The 12,673-nt window shown below is 40.6% G+C and overlaps 1 protein-coding gene across 8 annotated transcripts in view; it reads left to right on the top strand.

Moving 5' to 3' along the window:
* KDM6A (lysine demethylase 6A) overlaps positions 1-12,673 on the top strand; it is a 185,749-nt gene that overhangs the window by 53,819 nt on the left and 119,257 nt on the right. The window lies entirely within an intron of this gene.

The following is a 12,673-nucleotide window of genomic DNA, read 5'->3' as shown; positions in this document are numbered from 1 at the left end:
ATTACCTTTATCATGTTATGGATCCCTGAGCTTCTGCATTCTAATCTGTAAAAAGGGGAGGAGGTGGTAAATGAGAGCTCTGGGGTTTTGCAATTGTTATGTGAAACTGGTTAGTATTTAGTGAAATGGCTTCAGTTTAACAGGATAATAGGTATTAGTAGTCCTTATTACACCATTAGATATTTTAACTTTAATTAAACTTGATAATTATTTAAAGGGGGATATTATACTAAAATACATAACATTCTTTATAATCTGTTAATTTTTCATTGCTTCATCTTCTTGTGCTTACAGAGATCACTAATTTAAGAGCACACAAACAGAGACCTAGATCTGAAAATTAGGTTTGCCAAATAATATGCCCTTGCTGCTTTGTGATGATTAAACATTATATGTTGTGACTTTTAAAACTTTATTAGCTTATGAATTTAGCTATATTTTCCATTTATAAAATGTTTGGCTGTGAAGGTAATGGGGAATCTAAGGACATCTTTTTGAAGGTGATTTTTTTTTAATTTTATTTTTTGGAAGATTGGAGGTGGGTGGGTCATCTTATGGAAACCAGAGTGTTGGTAAAATAGCTGGCGAGAGAAGAGCAGAGTAACTTAAGGGTTTATCCTTGAAAACATGTAACAAACCCAACCCCCCCCCCCCCCCCCCCCCGCCTGCCGCCAGATCATTACTTTTGTGTAGATGAACTAGCCATTGATTGGCAGGCAATAGCTTGATTAATTTGTAATAGGAGGAAGGAGAGAATGAATGCAGTGGTATGTACATATGTATTTTGGCATATTTTAATATTTTCAAGCCAGTGGCTTTTGTTTCCTGGATGTGGATTATTTTTTAAAATGCTCTTAGATGTTTTTGGGGCCCCATTTCCACATTGAGAAAATCCTTTTAAAGTACTAACCATCGAGTTCTTTCTTTACCATCTTCTACAAGTCTTAAACTAGAATTAGTCTCTAATAGTAATACCTAAATACACCCACATTCACGCTATTACCACCACCAGTTTATAGATGCATTTGTTACTTCAGGCTGCTTCCTCCTTTTCTTCTCGTTGTGACCAGTACAAGAGAACCACCAATCCTAGGCAAATAAGTGTTCTTTTTAGAGAACATATTATAAACTATAATTTCCACAACAGCTGGGGCTGGACCAGGTTGAAACCAGGAGTCAAGAACTTCTTTTGGATCTCCCAAGTGGGTGCAGGGGCCCAAGCACTTGGATCATCCTCTGCTACTTTCCCAGGCCATTAGCAGGGAGCTGGATTGGAAGTGGAACAGCCAGGTCTTGAAAGGAGCCCATGGAGGTTGTTGGCACTGCCCTTGGCAGGTTAACCTGCTGTGCCACAACACAGGCCCCTAATTTCAGATTTTCTTGTTTAAGGGAGCTCTTGCTTCTGAAAGGGCTATGGTGTACTTATTCCAGTGTTGCTCTTACTTCTTCGGTTAAGCCCAAGAAGGTTGTTTGAGATGTTTTGAGTTTTCTTTTTGAGCTCCCTCTGTGCATTTGTGACTATCCTAAAAAGCAGGTACTTAAAAAATATGATTAGGCCCATTATTAAAGCATAAATATGAGAAAACTTAAAAAGAATAGGAAAACATAACAAGAAGCTTTTATGTTTGTGGCTTCAAGGGGAGATCCAGTAAGAGCAATCTGACATTTGTTTCTTTCTGTTGCTCATTCCTCTGTGTGTGTGTATGTGTGTGCACGTGTGCTTGCTAAGTTTTTGTGCCACACTGCCAGCCCCAAACAACATATTCCTTACCTCCCAGTTACCTTACTTGCAGAAATAGGAGTATTGAAAAGTGATTGTAATGGCCAAATAAAGTACCACTTAAGGAATAACTTTACCATTGACTTAATTTCCTCCCACACACACTTCTTTAGTGGGTAGTGCGTAGTATTTAGTCTGGTCTAGGCTCCGTGTCTTTTTGTTTTTGGGATTTTTGTGTGCTCATGCTTCTGATTTTTACTTGTTGTAGAATCTCTTCTGGTACCTCTGTGGGTTCAGGTGGTTTTGGCTGTAGCATTCTTGCTTGTAAGGCACAGACCTATTCTGGCTGCACTGGAACCTACAACTTCTCTGGTGAAAAGGTGATCTTTATTTAAAAATTTTTATTTATTTGAAAGATGGGAGTGGAGAAGGGAGGAGATCAATCTTCTGTCTGCTGGTTCACTCCCTAAATGCCTCGCCTGTGACAGTGGAGCCATGTCAGTCCAAAAACAGGAGCCTGTGATAGGGATCCAAATACTTGAGGATATGCATTAGCAGGAAACAAGGATTCGGAGCCAAGTAGGGCTTGAACCCAAGCGCCTTTTTTTAAATTTTAATTTTTTTTTTTTTTTGGAGAGCCTGTTTTCAAATTATTGAAAACCCTCAAAGCAGTCTCCCTAAGTTGAGACATAGGCTTCCCAGTCCTATCTCTAGTATTTGTTATTTTCTGCCAACACCTGGGGCATTTGTTTAGTCTACTTTCTTGGAGATTTGGGCTGATAATTAGTTTATTATTGGTAAACTTCAAAAATTCTTGGAAGGTAGAAGGATTTTGCTAGGTTCACTGCTGAGTCACTTGGACCTCATTTAAATTTCAGTGTTTTGGTACTGCTTTTTGCATACCAATAATCTGGCATTCTCCCCGGCAGTTACCTTCCTGTTATCTTCTAGGGTACTTGAGACTGAATTAAGTGTGGTCCCCTTGCTGATGATCAGCAACAGCATGATTATTCAGATTCATCTGGTGAAGCTGTTCAACTTTTTCTAAAAACTATTCTCCATTTTTCTAGAGTCAGTAATGCATTTAAAAGAGTCTAGATATCAGCCCAATTAGGATTATGAGAACCAAAAATTGAATTACAGATACTTTTTATTCTCCATGGTTCATCTCAGTAGGTGGATGTTATTTTTCCATTTATATAAATCCAAGGTTGAAAATGGAGAGTGGACTTCTAAAAATTCATGAGGCAGTCCCTGTTACTTTTCCAACCATGAACTACCCTGCCTGTGTTTGAGTAAGTTGTTGGCTGAATTGGATTCCCTTAGGGGAATGAGAGGAGATCATTCTTTGCTTTCCACTGGGTATAGAATCCGGAGGGTGGGTCCCTATCTGATAATCCTGGAAAAGCTAACTTGAGCTCTGCGCTCTGCCCCATCTTCCCAAGTGGTGGAAGAAGAGGTGCCCGGCTCATCTGGGGCTGATGAAGCCATTAGGACAGTTATAAATCAGTTAATTTCTTTCTGCTTGGAATCAGACAGTGCCTCCTTTTTCTGAATCATAATTTTACATTTCTTTTGTAAGTTCTCATTCTGGTAAAAAGACATGAAAGATGGTGTATAAGATATTACACCCTATCTTTATACAACAACTCCATTTGTAAGATAGTATTGTAGTCTAGAGAACCAATTTCTGGGCTTCTCTCTCCTAACCCAAAGAGTATTGTGGCCAGGCTGTGTTTACAGAAAAATAGAATCCCTTTTTCCTTTAGATTCATAACTGAACATTGCCTGCTTTTTCACTGTTTATTTTTTAAAGATTTATTTGAAAGGCATAGTGACAGAGACAGAGAAATCTTCCATCTACTGGTTCACTCTCCAGATGCCTCCAACAGGGCTGGTCTGGGCTGAAACCAGGAGCCAGGAATTCCTTCCAGGTCTCCCTTGTGAGTGACAGGCACATATTTGAGCTATAATCTGCTGCTTCCTAGGTGCATTAGTATGGAGTTGTATCCAAAGCAGAGTTGTTGAAACTCCAGCTGCCACTCATTTGGGAAGCAGGCATCCCAAGCCACCTTACCTGTCCCCACTGCAGATTTTTTAGAATGTAGCCTAAAGGGCTCTTTCCTGGAATGCTTTCAGCATTCCTCATAGTGAGCACTTACAGGAGAAAAACCCGAACAACAGATATAATCAAATTCATGGGCCTGGGTTTCGTCCACATATACTGTTTGTGGATAACTTTCTAAGTCCTTTTTTCCTCCCCCCTCTTGATAGAGCTGTGTGGAGTTTCCTGTGACTGGGAACAGGGTATATTACTTGGGTATCCCTATTAGGCTGCTGAATGTCATATGTATCATGTCTGACACTTCCACCAGGTTTGGAACACCTAGAACACACCAAAGGGGTAGGAAGGAACAATGTCTCTTTTTTCTTCAGAGTATGAGTACCTCTTTATAACTAAGGGATTTTGGCTTTGTTGCAACCACCCCCCCCACCCCCACCCACATTCCTTTTCATCACAAAAATGACAGACTCAGCCTGGAGAACACAAATCATAAGAGACCTTAGACAAATAACAGATACCAGAGTACACCTAAAACTAGGATCTAGCCATTCTCCAGGGGTAAATTAGGAGCACTTCGCCGAATTCTGCCTCTAGTTAGCTGGATTAGGGACAGTTCCCCACCAGCAGGTTCCAGGAAAGGGCTGAGACCCACAAGACAGAGACTAAATTGCTCTTTGAGATTACTCATCCAGACACTTATATTAGAGGTGGTTTCTCTCAAAAAAGAGAGGGCTTGCACCACCGCAGCAGAGGAAGAACTCCTCCACCATGGAGCAGCTTGAAGAAATTTTGTCTGGGAAGTGGCTCAGACTCTCAGCATCAGCTGCCCTACACTACCCTTCTCCCACCCCTCCCCACCCCTGCAGGGGTTTGTGATCACTGGTGAGCAGTCAGAAGACCTTCAGCCCTGTTGGGCACCCAAATTGTTAGAGTCCCTGCCCACTGCTCGCAATCATGCTCCATGAGGCGGGTCCTTTGAGGAGAGATTTATTGTTCATGAGCTAGCAGGCAGGAGAATATGACTCAAATCTGCCTCCCCAGTTGCAGGGGTGCAGGAAAGCTTTGTGGATTAGGTAGGGAAAGTTGGTATGTGGGAACACCCAACAAGGCAAATTTTGACTGGAGAGGTTTGGAATTGGTCAGCATGATAAGATGGACTTGTAATTCTCGATTTCCGTGTTTAGGGGAGCTCTCAATTCACAAAGGCTCCAGTGTATAGGTATTTTCAGGTGTTGCTTTGGCTTCTTTGGTTCCACCAGCTAGATTTTCTTTTTTTAGTGCATGTCCAAGTTATGTGACATGCAGTTCTCTGCTCTGGGCTCCCTCTGTTCAGTTCAAGCAAGGACTTAAAAAAATATGGTTGGGCTTGGGCAGTTGGTGGTGGGTTGAATGTTGTGGTACAGCAGGTTAATCCACTGTTTGGGGAAGTCTGAGCCCCATAAAGAAGTGTCAGTTCAAATCTTGGCTATTCTGGTAATGTGCATGGGAAGGCAGCAGAGGATGGCCCAAGTACTTGGGTCGCTATCTTGCACGTGGGAGACCTGGATGGAGTTCCATGCTAGTAGCTTCAGCCTGCCCCAGCCTTGCCTGTTGGCAGGTATTTGGGGGAGTAAATCAGCAGGTGAAAGATGCTTCTCTTCCTTTTCCTTCATCTCCCTCCTACCACCTTCCATCTCATCACTCTGCCTTTCAAATCATATCTATTACTCAAGAAAGGTTAATAAAACGCTTTATAAAACCTTTTTACCTTGTGCTTCAAATTCATCTGAAATGACAGAAAAGTTATTTTCAATGAATAAATTTGTATGGGTAATTGATGTCAGACTGCCCTTTTACCAGACTTCCCTTTTAAGTCCGAGACATAACAGTCTTCTGTTACGCTTCCCTATTCTTTCCTTCTAAGTTTCCCATCTTATGCTTTTTTTTAAAAATAAGATTTATTTATTTGAAAGTCAAGTTACACAGAGAGAAGGAGAGGTAGAGGGAGGGAGGGAGGGAGGTCTTCCATCTGTTGGTTCACTCCCCAGGTGGCCACAACAGCTGGAGCTGCGCTGAGCTGAGCTTCTTCCTTGTAGTAGGATTTGAATGTTCTTTACCATTTCTGCCCTACCTCCTTTTCTACTTTTTTTTTTTTTTTTTTGACAGGCAGAGTGGATAGTGAGAGAGACAGAGAGAAAGGTCTTCTTTTGCTGTTGGTTCATCCCCCAATGGCCGCTGCAGCCAGCGCGCCGCGCCGATCCGAAGCCAGGAGCCAGGTGCCTCTCCTGGTCTCCCATGTGGGAGCAGGGCCCAAGGACTTGGGCCATCCTCCATTGCTTGCCTTCCCTGGCCACAGCAGAGAGCCGGACTGGAAGAGGAGCAACCAGGACTAGAACCCGGTATGCCGGCACCGCAGGTGGAGGATTAGCCTAGTGAGCCGCGGTGCTGGCTCTCTCCTTTTCTACTTCTAACTTCAAAGCTAAACCATTAACCTTTGCTGAACCAAACAGTTAATAATAGTTTGTCAGATTGCTTTAAGCTGTAGAGATGGTAAAGTCATTTTTTTTCCTGCTGGAGGACAACCTAAGAAAGACAAAAATTTGGGTTGATTGAAGGGCAAGCATATATATTCAAATTAATACGTGATTGACCATAGAAGCAATTTAATTAATTGATGATATGTGTGGCAAATTATAGAAGTTACTGAATTAGTTGCTTAGAAAACCAGATGACATCTGATCTTGGAAGCTAAGCAGGGTCGGGCCTGGTTAGTACTTGGATGGGAGAAAACCAGATGACAAAAATACCTTAAAGTACACAGCAAAATTATAAAATGATAGAAATGTGAGGAGAGGCACAGAGCAATATTAAGAATTATGGAAGAAAAAAATATTTGGAGGAGCATGAGATTTGAAAAAGTTCCTGGAAAGATGGAATTTCAAGGTAATTTTGTTGGAGAAAAAAAAAAATCCATGCACCATTCTTTAATAAGACCCATTTTCTATGAACTCCTGGAGACCCCTCATATGCATGGATTTCAAAATGCTTTGCACCAAAAATAAACTTATCTTTCAAGCTTTGCTTTTGTTTTTCATGAACTTTTTGAAATACTTTTGTATGATAATCAGTGATTTCTGATTTTATTTTGAAAACTTGAAACCCATTAAAAATAATTTCTTCCCATTTTTCTGGTGTACTGGAATTTTTCTCAATTATAAATCCTTTGTAAATCTTAGCCAATGATAGATATTCTCTCTTTATTCTTCTTCCTCAAGTAATCTGTCATTTGTTCTATTATCTAACACTTTTGGACCCAACAGGTTTTTGTTGTTTTAGTTCCCAATCAGTTACAAATGGCTGGGGCAAGTTACATTCCTAGAGTTCCTAATGTAGAGAAATCTCAAGTCAGAGATGGGTAAACTTATCTTCCTCTGTGTTTCTATTGGGTTAAATGAGAGTACTCTGTCCTGGGGTATTTATAGTACTTAGGAATATAAAGTATGAATTTTCTCATAATTGATTTTGAGTTTGACTTATCAAAAATTACTAGGTTTTTATCCATTTGTTATAGTCATTCTGAAACAGGTTTTAAGCATTATAAAGATATTCAGATAAATGATTTTCCTCATTTACTATTTAGGATTTTGAAATTTATATTAGTCTAGGAATATTTTTCATGGATTGTAATTTAAAGATTAGAAATAATGACTGTGCTTTGGATTTCCTAGAAAGAATTTGGTGATAGATATTTATATAGCATTTAGAATTTTGATGATTTATTTGTGTTAGGAAACATAAAACATACTAAGATGTTTTCCTTAAACTGCTAAGCCTAATGGGAGCGTAGTGTGGTGTTGAAAAATGTGTTAATGTGGGGCCAGCATTGTGGTTCAGTGGGTTGAGCCATACTGGTGCCTGTTCCATTCCCCGCTGCTACACTTCCCATGCAGCTCCTTGCTAAAGGACCTGGGAAGGCAGCAGAAGGTGGCCCATGTGGGAAACCTGGATGGAGTTCCAGGCTCCTGGCTTCATTCTGGCCCAGACCTAGTTGTTATGGCTGTTTGGGGGATGAACCAGCAGGTGGAAGATTCTCTATCCTCCCTCTCCCTCCCTCCCCCTCCCTCCTTCTCCCTCCCTCCCTCTCCCTCTCCCTCTCTCACCAGCAGATAGACGATCTCTCTCTCTCTCTCTCTCTCTCTCTCTCTCTCTCTCTCTCTCTCTAGTTGTTATGGCTGTTTGGGGGATGAACCAGCAGCTGGAAGATTCTCTCATATCCTCCCTTCCTTCCTCCCTCCCCCTCCCCCACCTCCCCCTCTCCCTCTCTCACCAGCAGATAGAAGATCTGTGTGTGTGTGTGTGTGTGTCTCCCTCTCTGTAACTCTGCCTTTCAGATAAATAAATCTTAAAAAAAAAAAAAAAAGTTTGAGTGGAAAGATAAATGCTTGTGGATGAAATGACTCAATTATAAATCAGTTCCTGCAATTTGGAGTATTAACTTTGTGACCTTGAATTTGATAGTTCTCAATTCACCATACTGTATGAATGACATGTTTCTCCCAACTGATTTTCACATGGGCTTTCTTTTACCTTAGTTTCAGTTCCTTTGGAAGACATTAAAGTATCTCTTTAAGGAGCTCCCTAATTGTAAAAAGGAATTTTATGAAGCCAGGTGATGCATGTATGTATTAGTGTTATTAATCAGATTATGGAAGGATATTCCTTCCAATTTTTTTGAGGTTCTATAACATTAAAAGAGCAGTCTCCATGGTGACTGCACAAAACTGTCAGGGTGGGCTTCTGTTATTTTTTAAAAGATTTATTTTATTTACTTGAAAGGCAGAGTTACAGAGAGAGAGAGAGAGAGAGGTCTTCCATTCTGCTGATTCACTCCCCACATGGCCACAATGGCCCAGGGCTGGGCCAATCTGAAGCCAGGAGATTCTTTTGGGTCTCCCATATGAGTGCAGTGACCCAGGGACATGGGCCATCTTCCATTTGATTCCCAGGTGCATTTATAGGGAGCTGAGTTGTAAGTGGAGCAGCTGGATCTCAAACCAGTGCCCACATGGGATTACAGTGCCACTTTACCTACTATACCACAGCACCAGCAGGGTAAAAACGATGTCTTTAGGCACATATAAAAATTGATTCTAGCTTAAACAATAGGGAGACTTGTTACCTCACATAATTGGAAGTTCAAATCTTTTTTTTTTTTTTTTTAAAGATTGGGGCCAGTGCTGTGATGCAGTAGGTTAAGCTGCTGCCTGAGACACTGACATCCCACGTAGGTGCAGGTGGGAGACCTGGGTGCCTCTCCTTCTCTCAGGTAGAAGAAATAAATCTTTTTATAAAAAAGAGATTTATTTATTTAAAAGGTAGAGTGCCAGAGAGGGAGGGAGAGACTTAGAGAGATAGAGATCCATCTGTCTTTGTTCTGCTGGTTCACTCCTAAAATGGCCACAACAGCCAGGGCTGGGCCTGGGCAAAGCTAGGAGCCAGATAATCCATCTCAGTCTCCATGTGGTTGGCAAGGACCCAAGTGCTTAGGCCATCATCCTCTGCCTTCCCAGGCACATTAGCAGAAACCAGAAGCAGAGCATCAGAAGTGAAGCAGTCACTGTTCCAACCAGTACTCTGTTGCCAATGTCACAAGCTGTGCTGCACCACTAGCCTCTAGGCATACTTTTTTTATTTATTTGAAAGAGTTACACAGAGAGAGAAGGAGAGGCAGAGAAAGAGAGGTCTTCCACCCGCTGGTTCACTCCCCAATTGGCCGCAACAGCCAGAGCTACGCTGATTCGGAGCCAGGAGCTTCTTCCAGGCCTCCCACGCAGGTGCAGGGGCCCAAGCACTTGGCCATCTTCTACTGCTTTCCCAGGCCACAGCAGAGTGCTGGATAGGAAGTGGAGCAGCCGGGACTTGAACTGGTGCCTATATGGATGCCAGCACTGAAGGCGGCAGCTTTACCTGCTACACCACAGCGCCAGCCCCCCTGTAGGCATACTTTTAAGTCTAGAGGGATCTGGGTATTTTGTTTCCCCTGCTGTCTTCTGTGGGCTTCATCCTACAATAATCCCCTTGAGTTTTGCAATTGATGATACATACTTCCTTGTTTACATTCGGCAGTGTAGAGAGAATCTTTTCTGAGACTGTCATCTACAAATTAATGGTATGGTGCCACTTGAGCTCATATGCCCATTCCTGAACCAAAACAATAACCAGGAACTGATACCCTCTCAAATCAATGATTATGTTTGGGAATGGCACTGGAGATGCGTGCTAGAATGTCAGTTGTGCCATTTACTACACAAACTCTTGTTTATTCTTTCACAGCTAATTTCATAATTCAGCTTGCTTTGTTTTTAGAAGACCGTTAATTAATGAACTTCATGAGCTATCTGCACTCATGTGAAAAAAAAAAAAAAAACAACTAGGAAATGAGGGATGGCTTAAAACCAAGTCTTTGCCATAACTTGAAAAATTACTCACTGTCTAATGTTCCAATTGATAAGTTGATTGGTATCATCTTTATGCAAAAAAGATGAACATGATTCCAGTGTAGAAGTTAGTTCAGATAAGTGACGACACTTTTAGTAATGTTTCTCTTTCTGAACATATTCAGAAAATACTCTATGAATTCACACACACACATACACACACACACACACACACACATATATATGCGAAAGTAGCATACATGGACTATTGAAGAATGTCAGTTTCCATTCCTGTTATTCACTGTCTCTTGTACAATCAGGAGATACTTTGTTTACTGTCTTGTTGAAGAAGCAGCTTGGCTGCTAGCTGCTAGTGAATGCTAACGTGTAGCATGTTGTAAATTTTTTTTTTTTTTTTGGATTTCTAAGCCGTAATGCTTTTCTCCCTTAACATTGAACAGTTTATTATGTATAAGGAGAGTATCTAAAAAGTATCTAAAAAGTATCTATCGTTGAAAGACTTTGAAAATTGACACCCACTCTAATTACCATTCAGGTTAAGAAATGGAGTGGTACTGACACTCTTGGCCTGTGTTTTCTCCAGTTAAATCTTTCTTCTTTTCCTCCATACTTGTAATTCCATGTCTGACTGAGATGTTTAATACTAGTTTGCTTTTCTTTCTTTCCTTCTTTGCTTTCTTTTCTCAAGCTGCTAATAAAACTATACCTCAGCAAGAAAGATACTTAGATTTTAAAGAGTAAGCAGCAAGTACAAATATGAAGAATGTAAGGAAAGGGCCATGATGTAACTATTAGAAGAGGCTCTCAGGACTCTGGGTCATAATTTAGCACAATTTGCAAGTACTTCCTGTGTGAAGGCAGTGGACTAGGGTTGGTGTGGATCTTGGGAAACTTAATACATATTGTTAGGACATCTAAGACTAATATGGACAGGGTAACAAAAATCTGTCAGAAAAATGATCAGAGAGTGAACAACTCAGAAGTAGATGTGAGGCAGATCACTTAGCGTTTCTATGGGATTTTGTAGAATATAGAAAGGAGAATAGGAACCTCCTAAGCCTAGATAAAAATCTGAGCCTGGCTTATCTAGATATTCAGTTATCTAGTTAAGAAGAGATTATAAGGGCAGCAGGATTTTATTTATTTATTTTTTTAAAGGATTGATTTATTTATTTTGTAAGTCAGACTTGGAGAGACAGAGTTGTCTTCCATCTGATGATTTACTCCCCAGATGGCCCCAATGACCAGCGCTGGGTCAGGTTGAAGCCAGAAACCAAGAGCTTCTTCCTGGTTTCCCACACGGGTGGCAGGGTCCCAGGTACTTGGGCCATCTTCCACTGCTTTTCCCAGGCCATTAGCAGGGAGCTGGATCTGCAGTAGAGCAGCCGGGAAGGCTTTACCCACTATGCCACAAGGTCGGCCCCAGGCAGCAGAATTTTAATGACAGGTCTCTGCAAGTTTGAATTTGGAGCATGGCTGCCATCTTGGGTTGAAAAGGTATCCTTTTCACTCAAGTACAGTAAATTTGAAAAAAAATCACAAATCTTAATTATAGTAGTATATCAATCTTAACCTTTGGTTATAGTTTGATAAAACTATATTTGAAGCAGTACTGATATTCATTCATTCATTCATTCTAATTTTAGCTTCCACATATAAAGGAGAACATATGGTATTTGTCTTTCTGTGTCTGGCTTATTTCACTCAACCTGATGTCCTTCAGCTACATCCATTTTGATCCATATGGGAGAATTTCATTCTTTTTATAGCTGAATAATATTCCATTACATACATATACCACATTTTGTTTATCCATTCATCTGATGATGCACACCTTGACTGTTTTCATATTTTGGCTATTGTGAACAGTGCTGCTATAAACATGGTCATGCAGGTATCTCTTTGATACAATGTTGTTCATGCCTTTTGGGTATATACCCAGCAATAGAATTATTGGATTATCTGGAAAGTCTGTTTCTAATTTTTTAAGAAATCTCCATACTATTTTCCACAGTGGCTGCAGGAGTTTATATTCCTACCAACATTATGTAATTGTCCCTCTTTTCTCTACATCTTCACCAGCATTTATTATTTTCTGTGTTTTGGATTTTAGCCATTCTGATGGGGGTGAGGTAATATCTCATTGTGGCTTTGATTTGCATTTCCCTGTTGGCTAGTGATGTTGAACTTTTTTTTAATGCTGGCTATATATTTAACTCTTAAATTTATTCTTTCAGTTATTTTAATAAATTACATGAGTTAAGCAGATTGCACTGCTCATGTAAGTACTTCAGAATGTTCATGGAAAATAAAGTATACCTTTATTTTGGTGCAAACAGTTTTTTAAGTCTGTGCATTATTTTTCATAATATGCATTCTTCATGAGCTACTTGTGTAAGTGGGTTCTGGTTACTGTATTAATTTTCCACTGGTGGGAAAAGCCACCTATAT

Source organism: Lepus europaeus, chromosome X (genome assembly GCF_033115175.1).
Source record: "Lepus europaeus isolate LE1 chromosome X, mLepTim1.pri, whole genome shotgun sequence".
Taxonomy (NCBI): Eukaryota; Metazoa; Chordata; class Mammalia; order Lagomorpha; family Leporidae; genus Lepus; species Lepus europaeus.
Note: the sequence above shows the minus strand (reverse complement) of the source record. Positions and strands in the feature narration are given on the sequence as shown.